Source organism: Melospiza melodia, chromosome 12 (assembly GCF_035770615.1).
Source record: "Melospiza melodia melodia isolate bMelMel2 chromosome 12, bMelMel2.pri, whole genome shotgun sequence".
Taxonomy (NCBI): Eukaryota; Metazoa; Chordata; class Aves; order Passeriformes; family Passerellidae; genus Melospiza; species Melospiza melodia.
In genome coordinates this window covers 21,210,319-21,231,942 of record NC_086205.1, presented here as the reverse complement: position 1 = coordinate 21,231,942, position 21,624 = coordinate 21,210,319, and the positions used below count along the sequence as shown (strand labels likewise).

Sequence of the window (21,624 nt, the reverse complement as noted above, 5' to 3'; positions counted from 1 at the left end):
TGCTAGTTCAAGGATAGACTGGGTTTTTCACTGACAAGAAATACTCTACATTGAACAATGCAAAACTTAACAGCTGTAAAGGAGGCTTCTGATAAGTCACAACCAGGCTGGAACTGTGAAGCTGGATAGAGCATTCTGGAAAATTGAAGAGAGGAATGGTAGGATCATTTTACCTCTTTAGTTACATAAACATTTTAATCTATATCTGCTGAACATACACCTTACCCAAAACATTCTATTCTGACCTTTGAATAGAATCGCAGAATAGTTAGGGTTGGAAGGGATGTGATCCTTCTAAAATGTGAGGGCTTTTAAATTTCCTTTTTAAAACAGAATTATAGGGCTTACTGATCAGTTTGAGTTTCACACTGCTTCCATGCTGATCCACTGAAGGTGTGATCTATGAGCACCTCCACCTGCGAGCCTGGCTCTGTTCTCCAGAGGCCTGGCCCTTTGATCTCTAACATGCCAAGCTCCAGCCTGAATAGCTTGAACATGCATGGCAGTCTCATACAATGGGCCTGGTGCAGAGCACGGACAAAATCAAAATGTGTGTCACTAACACACATTTCTGAACCTCTTTGAGGAAGAGTTCCAAACCCCCTATTTGTCTATGCCTCTTTAAAACCAGAAGGGAATGATCAATCCAGTATTACAGAAATCATCTCTGTCCACAGGGATATGTTTTAGACAAATCTCCAAAGGATAAAGCAGAAGAATGGCTGCACTGGATCAGAGCAAAGACACACATAGCTCAAGCTGTCAGGAATGAAGGCATCAGTACTACATGTTGTTATTTCATGAACATACAATCCTTGATTCATGCCATCTCCACTTTTATCAAAGTGGAATAAGAAAGGGTTTTTTTTTTAATGTGCATTGATCTTGCAAGCCTGATAAGAGACATTCATTGCCCGATATTCGGAGGCATTCAGCTTCACAAGAGGGCCAGAAAATCAGGCATTAAATTTAGGTTTTTAATTAGAATAAAATGTAGGGCTGTTGACTGCATGGGCTTTTTGTCAATTTGCATAAATAAGGCTGAAAACTAGGCCTGACACTCTTATAATACTTTCCTTAATGCTTCAGTCAAGGAGTGGCAAACCAATAATAGAAAAAAATGGCTTGGTCCTTATGTTTTCTCTGATCGCAAATCCACCCTTTTTCCTCCTCTAATTTCTTAGAAGGTTATATCAGCAAGACAGGTTTTTCCTTAGATATGGGGATGCTTGGGCCTTTGTTTCATTTGATCTAAGAAACAAACACAAATACTGTAATCTTTGCAGCTTGCCTCCAGTAATTTCCATCCAAGAAGAGTGGTCCCGGCTGCATCTGGGACTGGAAAACTTCAGAGAGGAGTTGAATGTGAGCAGAGCTGTTGGTCACTGCTCTCTTACAAATATCACTGGTCCTCCTTCACCCAGAGCACTCAGGCTGGACTGCTCATACTTCCATTAAATGTTTGCAATTATAGGGGAATTATAAATATTGTATATTTGTACTTTACTGTATGCAGAGACCTGAAATTATGAGTGGAGCTCAGCTGTGCTAGGTCCTGTCCAGGGATTTTTTGGTTTTTTTTATTACAATCCCAGAGGCAAAATACTCCCATCCTGAAGCTCCTTGAGCCTGCTGGGGGTAGGTGGTGTGAAGGGTACATGGTGTGATGTGTAACAGAAAGACTTAGGGACATTTGAGTCATTTCTCCAGGACATTTCCAAGTCTCCCAGAAGTTTGTAAGGCTAGTCTCTGTTCCTCTTGCTTTCGTTTTAGATTTTTTTTTTCTGTTTTCATTCTTCTATGCTTTGACCTCTGCTTGTTCTTCATCTCTTTCTCCCCCGATGCAAACCCTCCCTTTTCATTCCTGACTCTCTCCTTCACTCCTCCCCTCACTCATTCTCTTCAGCACTGCAGCAATGGTAGTCAAAAGAAGAAAGGCACAGAATTATCTGTTACTAAATGGGTGGTGCTGATGGAAAATTAGGGAGGAGGAAAAGAGGAATTAATTATCCATAATGTAAGGGTTAAGAAATAAGATTTTCCCAACTAACACTAATATCTGAAGAAATCCTAAATTTGTGAGAAACGTTCCTTCTTCCTTCATCAGAGGGCTCTGCAGCTGTACTCTTAGAAAAGGAGAGAGGGTCAAACCTTATGTTTTATCCCTGCTTCCTGTAAGTAACCTGCAAAGAGATTTTTTTTCTCAAGGTTGCAGAGCATCTGCTGCTCCAATTTCTCTGCTTCTTAGGAAGGATGAGGTGTAATTGTAATCTGTTGCTTTGAAATCCTTCTATGAAAGACATGAAAAACGTACAAGGTGTTATTGCTAGAAGGCAGTGTATGTAACCAGTCAGTAACTAGAAGATCCCCCATTAATTTTTGTTTTGATTGTTTTTAAAAAGATATGAGGCTGATATGGAGAATATGCCAAGTCAGCTGGGTGAGTCAGCACAGGCAGCACAATGTGAGTTTGGTTTTTTAAAAAGAAAAATAGTCACATTCCAACTCAGTTTATCACAATATTACCTGCGATTTAAAAGCCAGAATAGTGTTACTAACATTTTCTTAAGTCTCTATTAGAAATGTGTCCTCATGTGCACCTAGTGGAGGAGCAGACAGTTAAGCTACTCTATGAAAAACAACTTACCCTAAAAAAATAAAATAAAAAACCAGCCTCTACATGATATTTTTTTCAGTGCTGTCCTTGAGCAAAAACTAATAATGTGTATTTGCATTACAGAGTATTTGCCCGCTGATTTTTCTTATGAAAACTTCACAGCAGTGATAACCAAAAGCACTTCCCCTTGTAAATACATTTTTCAAATCTGTCTGCATTGGCCTGAAGTCTTGCTAACCACTCAACAGTACAAATAACATTTTTGAAAACCAATTCTTCTCTGGAGTGGAAGCACATCAGACATTGTGTCATATAAGCAGACATTTTTCTGGGCACTTTGGCTTTATATTTATGAAATAGGCAGAATACTGATTATGTCCAAATATCCTACTATAAAATACAAAAGGTAAATCCAGTTGCAGAGTCATTTTACTTGAAGGGACATGTAGATGATAAGTTAGACCTTCTCTAACCCTATGCAATGCTTGGGACTGGAGAGTGATTTTCTGAAATTTGAGAGGAGAATTAACATGCCATTAAGTTGGTGTCAGTGGGGTAATATTGAGCACCTTTGCATTGTTTCATATACAAAAGTAACCAGAGGAAAGGATCGTGGTTTTCCTTCTGGTGTTTTGCTGCTACGAATGTGAGATTTGTTCAAGTACAGAATTAAATAGCAAAGTTTGGGTTCTGTTGAGTGCGTTTTTTTTAGGACTGTGGATAATGAATCACCCTGAGGCTGCTCTGAACCATGGAGTATCAGGGAGGGAATGAATTTGACTGGTTTGGAATTGTGTCCCCAGTGGATGAATTGAAGAAAGAGTAATGTTTGTGTATTTTTGTTTGTTTTGGTTGTTTTTCACAATTTTCATCTTTCTCTATGCCTCAGAAGTGAGCAGAGGAAATAAGTTACTTTACATTTAGTGATGGTAACAAAAGTTGCATGTCAATGTGGATATCTAATATTTTTTCTATTGTTTCTATTCTGTGATGAAAATTTACATCAGGCAACTGAAGATAGACACTGAAGTTCTCAGATCTCAATTTTGCAGCAGAGATCTCCACATTTCTCTGTCTCATTACGTGAGAGGTGACATGGAATGGTGTGACAGGTCCCTTCTGCGTGTCTGTCTCTCTGGCAGGGGTGTCCCCAGTTGTGTGCTGCTCATGCAGTGCTGCCTGCTGGGTCTGGGCTCTCCTGGGTGGCTCCTTGGAAAAAAGGTCTCTGCTGACACCCTCAGAGCTTTCCCCTGCCCAGGCAGCCCCATGGCAGCCTGGTGGTTAATGGGGATAAACCCCACTGGTGGTCAATGGGGATAAACCAACTCCAGCACCTGGGATGCTGAAGGAGGGGATGATCCTCACCCCAGACTATGACAAAATGTAAAACTCCATTTGTGATGCTGTGTTAAGCAGAGACAAATCAATAAGTTCAGTCCATGCGATTCAGCAAGTCTGAAAGGGTTTCTGTCCAAAGGATGTGTTCATTTCTGTTTCTTGTCTAAATTAACACAAAAATAGGGAAAGATACCGAGACATGAGGTCACTAGGTGAAGAAGTTTTTCAGTTTACCATAAAGCATTAAAAGTACCATTATTAATAAAAATTAAAATATCTTACCCTGAAGTAAGGCAGCCTGTATCCTCTTCAGCCCCTTTTCTTGTCACTCCATGGATTTTGACCAGCTGAGTTGTATATCCAGTTCCTTTTTATGTCTGGTTCCTTGAATGATCAAGACCTAGGAGATAGTTTCTGTAATGTTATACTTGGTATATTGAAGAATTTTACACTTGGTATATAGACTATGCTTTTGCAATGGATGCATTAATCCAGCAACTTTAGTATTTATTGACAAGGATTTTTATTTGATACTTCGTTTATAAGATACAGTTTTGGATATGTGTTAGATAAGACAACCACTCTTTTTGTGTGGAAAGATTGTCTTTTTCTTTCCTGCTCTTAGTGGAGAGCTAATACTTGTTTCTCTGGTACTTCTTGGGATGATGGGAAGCCAAATTTTGGACATCAGAAAGGTTCAAAATTAAACATCTTCTAGTACTATTCTTGCAGACAGAGTGTGCAGACATTGTAGCAATTACATCTAATGTCAAATCTGAAGGTCTGCAAATATTCTTTATTGCTAAAAGCAATGTTAGCAAGATTGCCCTACCTTTAGATCAGGACTTTAGAACTAGGATAGATCTTGTAATAAATTAGAGTTACAAATTATATCATTTGGTTCAAGCATCCTGAGTTGAAATCAAGTGCTTTGGATAACATGTTGAACTAGCTCTTCTTTAATTGTAATAAAAATCAGTTTTACATATATGTGTCAAAATAGCTCCATTTAATTATATTAAAATCGGTTTTGCTAGATTTGTATACAAACTTATCTCATTAATATTGTGTGTCTGGAATAATGCAGAAGTTATGTTGCCATGAATGTGGCTTCTGGTTCACAGAAGGAATTCACATCATTCACAGAAGAATTGGCTCTGTAGGTCCTGAAAGTCTATAAGCTTACAGCAATAACTAGACATGACAATTTTTTAACTTTGAATAAGACTTTTAGCACATTGGGCAGTTGATTATTTGTGTACAGCAAGTATGGGCTCAGCTGTCTGTGTAATTTCCTTGAATAGCAGGTTGCACTCATAAGTGCACCATTAATTAGCTGCTTGTGCTATTAACTGCCATGGAGGTACAGCTACACCAGTTTGCTTTTTTTATGAACTTCTGTGAGAAATTTTTAGTGCTTGTCAAATACATGGGTAGAAAAAGAATAAACAAAAAATGTGGCACTTTATAGATGTGATCCATACAAAGCTGTCTTCATAAGCCAGTAGGTGCTATTTCAAAACTGCTACCTAATCGCAAATTGTCCAAGAGTCATTTTTATTCAGCTTCATGCTGACCTGTAAATCCAGACAATGCTGTCATTTGCAGCTTCAACTCAGGTGTTTGAACCCCAGTAGTGGATTTCTGTACAGCTCTGCATCACCAGCTTGGTCACACGGTTCTTGGGTTTTAAATGTGAAGGAGAGCAGAGCCCAAGAGCTGAAGTCAGTGTGAGTTTCTTCCCTGCCCTCTTTGGATCAGACTCATCAAACCCTGCAGAGGGGCAGGTTATTTGCACAACAGTTGTAGAGGCTCTTCCCTATGAATGAATAAACCATTTAGAATTGTATTTTGTAAAGTGCACAGTCGCCATAAATGGGATGAGAATTTTTTTTCCTCCTGAATTGGGCTCTTTGTAGTGAAATGTGTAGCTAGCACAAATATTCATCCTCCTCTGCTGTACAAGCTGAAAGGGCCCAGAGGAAGCTTGGAAGTGCAAGTCACACTGACATTTCACTCATCAGTCCTTTGCCCTGATATTGTAACATCGCTGCTCCTCGGCAAAGGCAAAGTGGGGAACACATCCAGCTATTAGGAGGAAAGTTTAACTCTTCATGAGTGGTAAAATTCAGGGCTGAAACCGTGATGTTATATTAATTAAATTCCGTGTTTCATTTTATAATTGTGAGGCTCAGGAGCAGGAACCTCACACAGTTCTGAAGCAGAAAAGATGTGTGTAGACTGCTTATTTGTTGAAAACCTACAGTGAGTGCTACAGTACTTAAAAGGGAACCATAATTGCTCTAAGCTTTTCCTCTTCTGGGGTGTATAGTACTCTGATCTTCATAATCCTGGGTATTGAGAAACTGAATAACAGTCGTCTTGTTTAAAGTGAAAAACATCAATTGCATCTCTCCTCCCTGACTCTTCCCTGGCAGTATTGCCTTGAAAAGCAATTTTCCTCCAGAAGCACCAAACATTTGTGTCCTTAAAAATTAAGATGTTACATTAGTTCTCCAGATTCTGAAAGCAAATCATCATCAATACTCTTTATTTGAATATCTTATATGAACATAACAAATAAAAGGATGCATAAAAGAATAAGGTTTGTATATTTTGTATAAATAGATGTACTTTTCATATGTGACATTTTTGGTGGAATGCTGCTCTGATCAGAACAGCTTCACCATTAAGATAGCTGTAATAATAATCATCTCCATGAAAATATGCATACTCCTTATAAGTAATACTTCTATTTTTCTAGCCAGGATCTCACTAAGTATTTTATTTTAATATATTGGTATTTTCCTTCAGAGTCACATTAGAAATAACTAACAGACAAATTACTCATACACATGCTTTAGAGCACCAGAAACAAACAAATAAAGCCCCCCAAGTAATTGTCAGCCCATGTCAGCAATTCAGTTATTAGGATCACATAAACCCATGTCTTATATATTCCACCCAGAATTGTTTTAAGGTCCTTGTATGCATAGAATTTTGAAATATATTATTTGAATATAAAAGTAGATTATGTATTTCCCCTGTGGCTGGCCAAATGTCTTTCCAACAAAGGGTAAAATAAGAAGGCTATTTTTTTGTGTAAAAGAGTGATCTTTTTAGTCATGCTTGATTGCTTTTTCAGGACTGTCTCCATTTATAATGAGATATTCTTGGACTCATTTGAACCAGAAAGTTTAGTAAAATTGTTACGTTTTTTACATAAAATACCTTGAATTATTTAAACTGTCTCAAACTCAGTATTTTTGAAATACGTGATATGTATTGGATTTTTTGCTTCGCAGGCTGAACACGACAAAAAATGGAAATATATTTAGCATATTTACAAGAAATATTTGTTTTAATCTTTCATACTTGTCAGCACTTCACACTAATTTAGTCTTATCTGCTGCTAAGGAGTTACACAGTAAGGGATGCACTTGTTATTCAAATCCCTATTAATGTTTCATATCATAGTTTGGCAAGAAAGCTGTGACTCTATTGGGCTATGATACAGGAAGTTTTAATTATCTGTACTTTTCAGAAAACTTGGCCTAGGATGTCTGTGCTGAGAACAATAATGTGAATTTATTTTTATCAGGAGTTTAAAATTACATTATAAAATGTGTTCTGTGATACTGTTCTTATAAGATCTGATGTGCAATGAAATGTGCAGAGCTTGAGGAAAAAATGCCTTTTTATTATAATCACAGTGCCCTGATAAAATTGTAAGTGTGCAATGCTTTAGGAATATTTATTTGCAGGTAAAGATAAATTTCACATTACCTAAGTTTGTTTTTTATATTGGAAACTACACAATCATCGTTCCATGATTAGCTTGAGTCTAGTACTTGCATTGCTCTATATTTAGTCTTTTCAGTGAATTTTGTAAAATATTTCATTGTAATGTTAACAGAGTTTACTTAGCAGTTCTGTATTTTGCAGGCAAAAAAAAAAAATATCAGTTGTAGATCAAGTAGAAAAACCCTGCAACAATTCCTTTTCAAAGGAGCAAGTTGTAGTTCAAAATTTTATTTTACAGTACTTTTATCTTTAGGCACTACGAGAAGCAGCTCTTTTACTTCTGAACCCACAGCAAAAGCCCGTGTCTCGTCTTTCCTGTAATTGTCCATTCTTTTTATAAGATTTATTTTTGCCTGTGGTGCTGAACTGAGAAAGTCACCCAGCTAAAATGTAGTTACTTCATTTCCAAGTAAAAACAATGGCGTTTTCATGTCCACACTTATTATTATTCTGAGAATGTACTAATTTGTTACATCCAAGATGACGGTTAGCCTGGCCCGCGAGAGGGGCACGGTGCCAGCTCCTGCAGCTCCTCAAAGGGCTCCTTTCATGGGAGCGCAGGCACGGAGAGTGGCCCGCAGTGCCCGTGGGCCCGGCAGGCAGCTTGCCAGCCGAGTCACCCTGGTCCTGGGCTTCGCTCTGAATGAAGCTCAGACTATGATTTCACTAAATGTCGGCGTGGGCAGCCAAATTTTCGAGCCACCAGTGCTCTAAGGAGCAACTGATAAATGTTTTATCCCTGCGGGCTGCGGTTGATGTTGCACAAGGATTTTGCATGTGCTCAATGCATTATCGTTCTTGGCGTTAAGCTTAGATAATTGTCTACTTATATTGAGCCTGTAATAGCAAAATACAAGTGAAGAGGCATGTTTTACAAAGTAAAACTATGAAATAGGTTTAGCTATATTACTATGGATTTTTTTTTGTTCTATCCTACTAAATTTGAATGAGAATGAAGTATGATTCTATACCTTAATGCTGCTCAAACCAGGGTGGTCTCATAATTTTGTTTTACATGCATGACATTGCTTAAGGTCATTAGTTGTAAATCTTAGTATAAAAAGACTGAAAATATATTCAGTACTTTGTAGTTACCGAATACATATTTAAAAGCCTCTATGAAAAGTCGGGACCTACATGGCAGATTTTCAGTAGCTGAATGGTCAATTTAATGATGTAGATTAGCTGTATCTAAACAGTAAATGGAGATAGGCTGTTGCAAGGCTTTGATGAATATCTCTGATGCATATCCCAGTTGATCAATTTTCTAATTTTAGGGATTAGTATTCTGCTTTTCAATCCTAATATACCCTCTGGTTACGTTCTATTTGAAATTTAACTTAGATCAGGTATAGCTTCATTTACTTTTTGCTGTAGTTTAACTGTCTAACAAGCACAAATTAAATTTTAATTTGCTTTTTATCTTTGCAGTGACTGTGATGTAATAGTCTCATTTTTCACTCATTTTTTTCTTAGCACTACCTGACTTCTAATTGGTTATTTAAATCACTGTTTTATACTAAAAGACGACCTTCAGTATTGCTTTAAATGTTTTAAAAAGTAGCTTGCATTCAAAAATTTTATTCAGCCCAGTTAAATTCAACCATTAAGTTTAGCAGCTAAAACTAATAGAGAAAAATTACTTGTTTATCAGATAGATAATTACTGCAATAACTATATATATTATTGTAATAGTTGTGCATAGTATGATCAACTTTTTAATGTACATAAATTGTTTATGCAGTATCTACTGAAAACAGGCAGCTTTTTGTGCAAATATGAAGAAATATTTAAATAATTTATTTCAAGAAAATCTGATTTTGTTTTTATTGCTCATGTTCCTGGAGCTAAAGTAGTTCATGTGAAAGTGTGAGTTGATTTTTTTTAATGTTTTCAACACAAAGGCTCCTAGTGTCAATCCATTTGATAGAATACTCTCTTAAAAACATGCAAATCCAAACAGATTATGACTACTAATTTTGTCTTTGCAAATTCTGGATCTTTAACATACAGACTAATTAAATATTTGTAATAAAACAGTTAACTCCAGTGGGTTATTGCTGTGGTTTGCAAAACTGCATTGAAGTGCTTTCTTTTCATTTCATTGATGGTGGAACAAACATTTCTTTAATAAGGATACAGCACATTCTAATTTTGTAGCAGAAGCTTAGATAAGGATCAGGCCCCTCTGAATCACTGCTTTGACCTATGACATGGCAAGTGCTGAAGCTCTTTGGCAAAAGAAGAGTTAGTCATTCATTATTATGCACAGGACTTCCCAGTTCTAAAGGGGCTCTGTGCTTTCTCTCAGATAGACTTTGTTTGTTGGAAATGAGAACTGTATTTTGGCAGTAAAGGACAAGAACTGAAGCAACTCTGCAGGCAGACTCATTATGACATAATCCTTCATTAATCCTTATTCTCTATTAATAGATCATGACAGAAGTTTTGCTTTGGGTGACCATCTTCACCAGAAAGCCATGAGAGAGCAGTAACAGACAAAACCCCAAATAATAGACCCAAGCTCTTCTTTTCGGGCTAACATTTTATTTACAGCCTTAAGGAAGTACGTAGGTGTTACCTTGGAGAAGTTAGTGTGCTAAGTGATCTATTTTCTTCAAGTGCAACCTGGCTTTGTATCTGAGAAATGTGATTCATCTGTTGGAAAATGGATTACTTACGTGACTTACCTGGCAGATAAACACACTGAAAAATTAGGTGTTGATTGCAGACCTGCTGCAGGAAAAATATAGGGATGCAAGACCCCATTAGAGTGGAAGTGGCAGTTAAAAGGGGAAGGACTGAAGGCTGGCATTTTAAGTGCCGTGTGAAATGAATGTGACAAAATTTGGCCAAGAGAAGGAAATTTTGAGAGCTTTTTGTTTCCAAGAAAGTTCAAGAGAAAAACCCACATAACTGTGGAGTGTTCGGAAATGTATTTTTGTAAAAGTTACAAAACCTATTGTTTTACTTGTCATAAGAAAATACACATTTGTCAAGAATAATGAGGTTAATATTTGCCTGATATAGCAACATACAGTCCTTGGCCACTCTCAAACTGCCAGAGACAGGCAGTGAAACAAAAAGTGCCGAGGAAAAACAGTACATTAAATATTTTTCAGGGATTGTTAACCATTGATCAAGGTGTCCCTGGTTCTTGTTAGAGATCCATTTGCTTGCATTGGGTCTTGACTGTGCCATGGTGCACAGAACTTCTAAGTGAGTTTGCTTATCTGCAGAAGTGCTCCTGTCGGAACTGATGCTGCTGATGATGACAGAGCAGGCTTGTGGGTTTTGTTATACAAATTAGGCTTTGTAACATCTATTAATTTTGTCAAATATAATTTGAATATAAGCCAAAATTTGATTTCTGAAGCAACTGTCTGTATCCTACAAAAGCATTTATTCATTTAAACTGCAGTCCATTTAAACTGTAATGTGATATTTAAGATGTTTAAGAGGGTAGACTGGACTACCTCCATTAGCTTCTGTGAAGCTATACTGATTTACATCCACTGTGAATAAGATCACTAATTTTATTACTTCTACTTTTATTGCTGCCTCTTTGTTATGATATGTGTTGTAATGTCAGTTTGAGAAAAAAGGTGCAGAAAATCCCACTGTTTGACAAACTGAGTGGAAAAGATTTGTATTTGTGCTGGGTCTTTGAGGCACTTCCAGGATCCAATGCCTAGAAACACAGGTGAGAGAAACATGTGCATCCAAAAATATAATAATTACTAAGATAAAATGTTGTTTGCTTCTAGCAGGACAGTATTTTATACCTGAAAATCTCAATATATTATTTCTTTTGTGTAGTTTCTTAGCATCCTCTCCATTCTATTCAGAAAGATATAAAATATGAATAGATTGTTAAATTTTTCCATAGGGAAGGTTTGCCATTCATATAGGAGAGATAATGCAATGGGGTTTACAATTTATAATTTTTATTTTCACTTAGTGTAATACTTTACACAAACAAAAGCCTTACAATTTCTACATACTGTGAGAAATTGTCAGCAAATGTGGTTTTCCCTCTGCAAGTAGCATTTGTCACTTCAACTTTTCTGCTGAGAAGTTTGAATCTCATTTAGACATAATGTGACCATTCCGATACAGGGTTAGAGAAGGAATGGGAAAACATAATTCAGAATTTCTAAACCATTTATGTGGCACTCTTGTTTTGCACTTCTTTGGGAGCATGCACAATAAAACTGACTTGTGGGTGTAGTTTCACTCCTCTTGCTGCTCAACACGTACACGGGTAAAGCACTGATAGCTTTGGCAGTAGGTGTGGCTACAAAAATGCATTTGAGTGTTCAGGTCCTGAGTAGAGCTCGGTGCTTCAGCACATCTGGATTTAATTGTTGCTTTCTGAAGAAGAGATTTCTGATAGTAAGCAGCCCTTTAATCTAGCAGACAAAAGGCATAACAGGATTCATTGGATGGATGCTGACATGCCAAATTCAGTCTGGAAATGAGATTCCAATTTTTAACATAAGGACTAATTAGCCATCAGGGTGACTTAATGAGAAATAGGCTGGACCTTGTCCCATACTGAACTTTGAAACTGAAATATCTTGTATTCAAATAAATTTTATGTCTTGAATGTAAGTAACATGTTAGAAGAAATATGTGACTTTCCCCTCTAGTCTGTTATATGTGGCTTTAATATAAATGATTGTATTTTTCTGAAGTTCAATTATCATTCATTATGTACTGTTATACTACTTGATATCACTGTGATTACTGAAGGTTCTGTGTTAAACCAAGAGCAAAAGAAATACATTGTGTTTTCAGCTGTTCAGAACCAGTGGCACTGTGCTGGCTTGTGGCACTTCTGTTCATATCCTCAACAGCTCTTAGTGACTATAATAGTAATTCTATACTGTCTTTTGCATTTGATATCCTTCTTTTGCACAAAAATCATGGTTTTGGGAAGTTTCTCATTTGTTCCCATCTCCCTATCAGTCTCAGAAAATAATTGGGGTCAACACATCCAATGAACCATTTTCCTCTTATGTCACATCTTAGTATTCAGCATTTCTGTGGTGACCATGGCTGGATCCAGGATGTTAAATAGGCATTGATGTAACAGGGCTTTAAATATTTTTTTTTTTAAGTTAGACAGAAGTTTTTCAGCAAATGAGGTCGTGGGTGTGATGGCTTGCAGACTGAATGATATCATGCTGTTGTGAGAAAAACAGCATGAAGGACTGTATTCAGAAAGTGGTGAAATAATTGTTCTGTGCTGCTTGTCACTGAAAAAAAACCAAAAATAAGAAATCATGAACTACAGCAAGAAAGTTTCTTAGCAGAAGAAGGTTGGAAAGAAAGAGCATCTTTCTAGCAGTTAGGATGAAAAGTCACTGAAATAGTTTACCTAGAGATTTATCAAGTCACCATTACAATCTGCCTCACATGTTGGGCCAACATCTGTCAGTAGGGACCTACTCCCACAGGATCCTGCTCTTGTCCTGGGCCCTGAGGTTAGCAGCAGGAGGGTGAAGAGTTTGTGAAGGCCAGACCAGTATTTAAGGTTTCTGGCAGCCATCCTCTCCTTGAACAAGACAATGACTTCTTCAGATAACCCACAATATCCAGAGATTCCAGATCTTCTGTGGGCTGTCTCTCTGGATAAGCCAAAGAATCAGCACAGGCCATGGGGGACCTTCTCTATTCTGCTTCCAGGGAAGGTGACAGAGAGAAATCAGTTATGGACACACTTTTAGGACTTGTAATTGGTCTGATGAAGATGGCCATCACCTAAATGGGATGATGAGAAGCACCAAAAGCACTGGCATCTGCCTGATCCTGGTCTTTCTAGCAGTAACTAGAAAAGATAAGCAAACCTGACAGGGTAAAAGAAGAAAAAAAAAACTGTAAAGCTTGTATTGTTCAAAAAGCTCATAGTTTGGGATGACCAGTTATCAATTCTGTGGGAAGGTCATCACCCTCACAGACAAGGTGTCACCTACAGAGATGGGGAATTCCCTTTCCCAGTCCCAGCCCAGTCTGCACTCTTGGAAGCAGCTGGTGCTGCTCTCCCTGACACATCAGCAGCCATGCAGTTCTTGTTTCACCTGCAACCACTCACATTTACCAGGAAATGGAAAATGGCCCTCTGGAGGGGCCTAGACTGCAGAGTGTTGGAGTGAGAGGATTGATGTTTCATCTCAGTCAAGAAAGAGGGGCTTTTTCCAAATTCTGGAGAGAATAGAGCATGGCCACAAAGCCTGGATTTCATGAAATACAGTTTGGTCACCTGGAAGGTATTCAAGATGGCAAAGATGATTACAAATATCACCTGGAATTTAAGTGTCTTTTTCTGCCTCTTAGAAGGCAGATGCTGTAGAAGTTCAACCTTATGTTGTAGAAGTTCAGAATTGCTGCTAGTTCCTATAGATAGTCACAGCAGAGCTATGTATTTTGGGAAAACCAGTGTAAAAACACATTTATAAATGACCTTTTGATTTTATTTTATTTCTGTACGTGTCAACAATCATGAAGGATCCCTTATTACTTGATAGGGAAGCTTAATGCTCATGTGTTCAGTGAAAGAAATAGAAATGCATGATAACAGACTGGAACCAATGGGTGATTTGCAGATCCCATAAATCTTCAATTAAGCAAATCTTAGGAGATCTGATACAAAATATTACATACCAGTTTCTATTCCAGAGTACCTGTGGCCTCATCCTTCAGAAGAGCTAGACAGTTATTTAAGGACACTGTAAGTGGGGAACCATCACAAAATGGCCTTTTAGATTACAGTGACTGGAAAATTTCTGCAACTCAAACTGAAAAAAAATTCTGAGGGGATTTTTTAAAATTATTTTTCCTTTTTCTATGTATATTTTATATGTCAGCTAACAGCTGGACTGAAAATGTCTGTTTAGTCACTTCTTGGCATGTCTGTACTTTCTGATTCCTTGAAAAGCCAGGGAAATACTTGTCACATCTTACTTTGGATTCTTTGTGCCTAAGGTAGTTTTGGTTCCCAGGGGTGCTGTGTGTTTCAGGCTGTCATTCTGAATTTTTGTTTTTTATTCTGAGGTATTAGACACTGTGTCTAAGCTCTGGCTTTAATAATATGCTCAATAAAAAAAACAATCAATTGGATTAACTGTTGCTTTGGGATCCTCATACATATGTGCATTCAATAGATCAGTAAACTGTGAAAAATAAGTTTTTTATTCTGCAATACCTGAAGTGTAGGGCACAAAGAATTCCATAGCCTGTCCTTTTAGTTTTGGTTTGGGGGTTTTAGTTTGGTTTGGTTTTCTTTTAATTTATCATGTCTGTAGCTTCATGACTGAAGGCAAACTCAGGCATGACAGACAGAATATATCTTTTCTATGCCATTGTAGAAAATGTGTGTACTGACAGTGTTTGCTGTGTTAATATTGCCAGGCAGAGTGACCTCTGGCACATGACAGAGTATGTATATGAACTCTGGAGCTCGGGGTAGTTACTGTAAATAGCTTCTCTCCAGCTTCACAGGACAGGGGATTCCCCAGCCTCTTCTTCTGATTGTGTTTCTGTGCACTCCTCTTTTGTCAGCTGTAGATGGCAGATCCTTGTTGTACGTATCAAAGCAGTTTCCTACACAATGCCAGCCAGGACCCTGCACTCTCATGTAGCAGGCTCCTTAAAAAAATGCACTGGGAGATGTGGCAGCCAGGCTGTTAATTACCATATAAAGCATCACTTTATCCAAGTGTGAGTCTTCCACAGTGTCTTCACTTTTTGGCTTGGCTTTTCTGCTTGTAGCAATGTGTAGAATTAAAGCTGTGATTGGACAGCTGATAAGTGAGCTAGTAGTTAATAGTCTGATGGCAGAAAGTGGAGGTGTTACGTGTAGGAAGAGGTCTTTTATTTGTTGCTAAAAGGAGTGATTCTGACTCATTTTAGGCTCTGGAGTAGTGTGGGTGAGCCAACACATGGAATATGGTGAATCTAGGTATTTGAAGGAAAATGAATGGAAATTGTCATTTTTTGTGACAGGAGAATGTGTTTGGTACGGTGCCAAGTGAAAACAAGTATGTGCAGATTTGTTCGAAACACAGAAACTTCTCATGTCCCTGGGATGAATTTCAGATTCTGAAAGGAAACAAACAGCCAGAAAAACAGAAAAGAACAAAATTAATGAAAACATGTGATCCCAGGTCTTGTGCACAGATGTAATTAAGACCTCTACCTTCCAGTGCCTTTGCCAAACAGTATTTGTAAACCTTAGGCAAAATATGTTGGCTACTTCACATTTGGAGACACAGGCATTGATTTCCATGGTACAGAGGCAATCCTTTTGTTCAGAACTATGTTACTTCAAACAAGCATTTCACGAGGGTGAATATTTATGTAAATTTTGGATATGCTCTGTGTACTGGAAAAACTCTTCCCGAAAATGTGTCGCATCAGTAATGAGTTGTTGTTGGTTTTTTTCCCACTGCCTTGTACCGTTCTCAGAGATGTAAAGCAACACATCTTACGTTTCCTCCCCTTTCTGCATGCAGAATAGAAATTACAGCGACAGCTTAGCTTGTTTTGCCTGTGGATCAATGCCAGAAAGCAGTTTTGAAGGTGTTTTAAAATGAAGACATCTGGCAGCTGGCGTACTTACAATTCATTTGCCAAAGACAAGTTGCATGCTGTTGGAATTTTCAATTGAAGGTCACGCACCAGGTAAAAATCAGTCAGGTGGAGCTCGTGTGTGGTCAACCCCAGACACTTGAAGAATTGTTGGCCCAGGGATGTGTGGGTGGGCTAAATTGTGAAGGATGTTTGTCTAATTTTCCCCCTTTAAATTGTGAAACCCAAAGCTAAAAAAAGGTCAGTAAATCTGAGGAGAAATCACAAGGCTATGATATTTCAGTGGAACCACCATCAATTAGTTTGAGCAGAGAGTGCCAAAAAAAAAAGAAAAAGGAAAGATGAATAAGAATCTGACATAATGTTGGACAAACACTCTACTGTCAACTGAGTGGTCACACACTTTTTGCTCTCATTTTTTTTCAGTAAGAAATAGCCTGGAGGATTATTTGTATACAGCTTTGTGCTGACAGTGAATTAGTAACACTGTGTCATTGTGCATTCAGTGGTTCAGTGACAGCTCTGAGACTAAGCTGTTTACATTAATTGATGTTTAATGGTGTTAATGCAGTATGTTTTACCATTATAAACTTTCTCTTCATCAGTATGGCTACTTAACAAGATACTAATATTTCTAAATCAGGGGGTCTGCACCCACAATGGCTTTACATGTGTCTACATGGAAAATAATGTCCTGTTTGTGTGATGTGGGGAAATGCTATTCAGTATAACTGCTGCAAGAATAAGAACATGAGACCTGAATTCTTCTCTCACTTTAGCATGGTTTATGTAAAAGAAGCTTCTTTTGTATTAATAGATATAGACATTTTCATTACTTGAATATACATAGAAAGAGGGAAATCAGGTCTGGGACCTGTGTATGTTGCAATATTTAAAAGTTCAATTTAGCAGATTTATCTGTGTTCTGCTAGATAAAAGATTTAATGTGACATTTTAGAATGTTTTTCATCCAGAACTTGGTTAGATATATATAAACCTAAAAGTGACCTAATTCCTTGTGAAAAAATTTTTGAACAATTTGAGTTTTCTGAAGTATAAGCATAAGACAAACAGTCTTCCCTACTGTTTCTGAGAAGGGAAGTTCAGAAATTAATTGAGCAGCATTATTCACTTGGTAAGGTCAGTACTTATCCTTGTCAATGGAGATTATGGGTTGATTCTTCTGCTCTGTAAGTACATAAAAACATACTTTTGTCATATTTTACCCAAAGCTCTTAGGCAGAGAATCCAGAGATACCAACTATCCCCATAGAGCTCTCTTCTGAAGCCTAGCTCCCCAGGCTGACTGGAAAGGTAACTTTGTTTAGACTATGAGCTTTCTGCCCAGGGAATGGGAGAAATAAGGGATGCCTGATACTGGTGTTCAGTGCAGGTCCTTGGGCTTCTCTGCCTTTAAGGGAATTGTTTGTAAATTATTGCACTGCAGTATGGACTCATGGCTAAAACACTGTGGAGCCAGAATCCCACAGATACCAATAGATTGCTATTTATTTTTTTTAAAAATGCACTTCTTGAAGCAATATTTTTTATCAACAGAAAGTAAACAATATGGGGGGGGGGGAAGGAATACTTATTTAAAACTGTTTTCTTACTAGGAAAAGTTCAAGGTGTACCCCTTTCACTTTCTCCCATTAAACTGTAAGCTGCCCCTCTGCTGCTCAGGTTTTGGACAGCTGGACTTCACAACAATTCCTGCCAGTTCTCCTGTCCTGTCATTGTGCAGCTTCAGGTCAAAGGTAGCATAATCTGCCTGAAGCCTTAAGCACTACTGTGAAATAAACCATTGATAACTGCTAGTATAAATTACTTTGAACCAAAGACTCTGGTGTCAGATTCAGGTGTACAAAAAGAGTTGAAACTTTTTCACTTCTTGAGGATAGATGTGATTTAAATTGTGTAGATGTAACATAGTGTAAAATACTGGATGATTTTTTTGCTTCCTGTAAGAGGGAATGCAGAGTCTAAAGATGAAATATGAAACTGCTTTGAGATGAGGATCTAGAGAAAATGCTGATGATTTGTCACAACTGTTCATCATTGTACTAAACCTGTTTTGTTTTCCTGCTCAAATTCCTGACAGATAATGGCAATCTGACATTCTTACTGTTTTCATTTTACTGCAAAAAAGATCCACAGAGAAGGGGCTGAAACCAAGTAGTGTTATTACATTGCAAGGCTCTTAGTCTCTTAAGATTGATTTCTTGAGTAACACAAGCTGTTTCTACTGCAGTCATGTGAATATTTTGAAGTTGCTCTTGCTTAATGTGAAATTCCATTGCTGGTTGAAAGGGGTCCATGGTTACCCTGCTTAACTGTCTCCAAGCACATGAAATTGTGCACTTTGCCCCCTGCAGATGAGCCCAGGGCAATTATAAATATTTTGAGGGACATCTTCAAAATAATGTGCCTAAGAAAGTGTTCTGATCTATAATCAAAGATTTTCTTACTTCACCTTGGGCTGTCAGTTGACTGTGGGAAAGAAAATTCTCTTAATTTTTGTGTCCAAAATTTATGATCCTTGCCAGCCTCATGCCCCAGTGTGGCAAGAGCCTTTTGCACCCTTTTGCTCTGCTACGGTGTTTTGTGTTTTCTCTTGGAACCTGAGCCCCTGGCAGCAGGGAATAACTGAGGTCTCAGGGAATTTTACAGACTTTACAACACTGCTCCAAAGGTTTCCAGGAGAAGCTGCTTGAGCCTGGCATTGATTTTGTTTAGCAGCAGACTTGGTTCACTCTGTGGCCATGTCCCAGCTCTGGTTTGGTTGTGTTTTTCCTCTTTGTCATGGAAGCAGATGGCCTCACATACTCTATGAGAGTTGTTTTGCTGACAAATTATCAGTATGAAAACTCTTGATTCTGAGGGTCACTTCATCTTGGGCGCCATTGGATCCAAAGTTAAACCTCCCAGAGGATCTTTAAAAGCTCAGTGTAGCAGAGATTCTGCTTCAAGTGGTATATCCATAAGGAAATGTTGTCATTAATGATTTCTGAAGCCCTGGGGGTGAGGATACTGCCCTCATGTCTGCGTTCTAATTATGCTGAAATGTTTAATATAAATTCAGTGTTTTTATTGAAGCCTTTCCTTGGCATAATGATGTATTTGGTTTAGTTATTGTTTCTGTTAATTCTAATGCCCCCTGCTGCTGAGGAAATGGCATGTGCTCTATAAATGGAATTGTAAATATGTTAAAGGATACAAATTGGAGTGCTTTAAGAGTATAAGTGGATATTTGGGAAGCAAGAAGTGATGCTATATTAGAGTGCAATAACATCTTCTGGGCAAAATAAATCCAAACACATACTGAAAATATAGTAAGGGATAACTACAACACAACTACTGTAGGAATGTTTATAAACATCTGAGTGTGTGTATATATGTGAACCACTTTTTGCACGTTTCTGGTAGAAGGGAAGGAGTAGGATAAGTAAATTTTAGAAAACGGTAAACAGCCATCGCTGGGAAAGATGGTGAAAGGTGAAAACTGCTGAACATTCTGAGACTTTTCATATTTTTCTTTTTTAATTGATTTGCTTTATCTGAATGCCCTTTTCTATTTTTGTGGGTTTGGGGTTTTTTTTTTTGTTTGGTTGGTTTTGTTTCTTTTTTTCTTGTGTGTGCATATTTTTTTCTCCCTTCTTTGAGACAAAGCCCATTCAGCTTTGGTAAAGATATGCTGCTTTAACAGGAATAAAATGTTGTAGTTACAGACTTGATGGGTGACACAAGTTTTTATGCATGGAATTTTTCCATTACAGCATTTGCTCTTCAGAATTTAATAATCCAGAAAATTTAATATGGTTTGAAAATTACTTGAAACAGATTATTAGTCAGCATTATCATAAGGAAACAGGGAGTAAAGACTGTTTGAACAAGATGGAATTTGCTTTACGACCCTGAAGAAGTACTTCAGTGTTATTTGAAGATGAGGTAAAAATTCAATAATATTGTGAAAGAAAATTAAGACTATCATGACAAGGTAGAATGAACCATTAGAATGCAGTAGATAAATATGCTGTAGATCTAAATAAATCTCAAGAAGAATAGAATTTTGCTGAAAAAGGTATTATTTTAAATATAGCAAGAAAGATGATTCATAAATGAATATTCATTGTGAGAGACAACCTTGGAAATGAAGCCAGGGAAAATCGAGTGAATAGCAAAGAAAAATAATGGTCTGCAATGAGTGTTTGATAGGATAGTGCAGTACTCATACAGTGGTCATCAGCAGAAATCTCCTTCACTTGGTGTTGGTAAGGCTGTACCATGTAAAACTCCCAAAAATACAAAGCAAAAAGTAACACATCTGAGCCTTTTAAACATTTTTAGCTCATCTATATTTTATGTCTATTTTAACATAAAATCCTTTTTATATCACTGGCATTTCTCCATGAACTGCATTACTTGAAGTGATTTTGTCTTGCTCCATTGCTCATCAGAGATATCCATCTGCAATATCTTCTCTCCTATGGGGTGCAGAGAGAGGAACCCATTACCCAAGGATCAACCCAGAACTGACACGAGAGCTCTAGTAGGGCCAGCATTGTTCCCATCATTCTTATGTGTGTAAAAAACACCAACTTTGTAACTCTTGGTCATTTAGTGAATGATTTTCAAGCATTCAAAATCTTCCTGTTTAAATTCTTCATATTTTGAATCTTTCTCATAGTCCTATTCATAAGAAAGTAATATATGTACTATATGCACAATGGATGGCTTGAAAGAGAAGTTGTCTTCACTGACAGGAGAGATCAAGTAAAGTTATTTATTTTTTAATTATAACATATATTACACTGAAAAGTCGTATTGTAAGGTGAGTAGGGGAATAGGTTGCTATAAAGTCTGAACTTGAGTGAAGGAAACAAAATTGTACTGTAGCTTTTAATAATTCATATGCTTTGCCATTAACTCATCCCTTTTTTATTTTTTGGCAATAAAATATTGCCAAAACATTTTATTTTGGCAATAAGATAAAGGGGGCACAGGAGAAAAAACAATCTCTTCTGTGATCAAAGTGCTCTCTTTCAAAGAGGCAGGGAGAGTGTTCTTTTCTAATCCAAATGGCCACTCCATGGCATGGAGTAAAGGACAGCCATGAGACATGGGCTGCCCCCTTGCCTGGAAACAGGCACAGGCTCACAGCCCACCTCAGACACAGAGAACTGTGAGGAATTCAGACCTGCACCTGTGGAGGCACCCAATTAAGAGCTAAGAGCCCTCTGAAAAACCAAAGTTTCCTAGTTAATGAAACAGTT

At 37.6% G+C, this 21,624-nt stretch overlaps 1 long non-coding RNA gene across 2 annotated transcripts in view; it reads left to right on the top strand.

Moving 5' to 3' along the window:
• Nucleotides 1–21,624, top strand: part of LOC134423819 (uncharacterized) — a 257,787-nt gene that overhangs the window by 106,476 nt on the left and 129,687 nt on the right. The window lies entirely within an intron of this gene.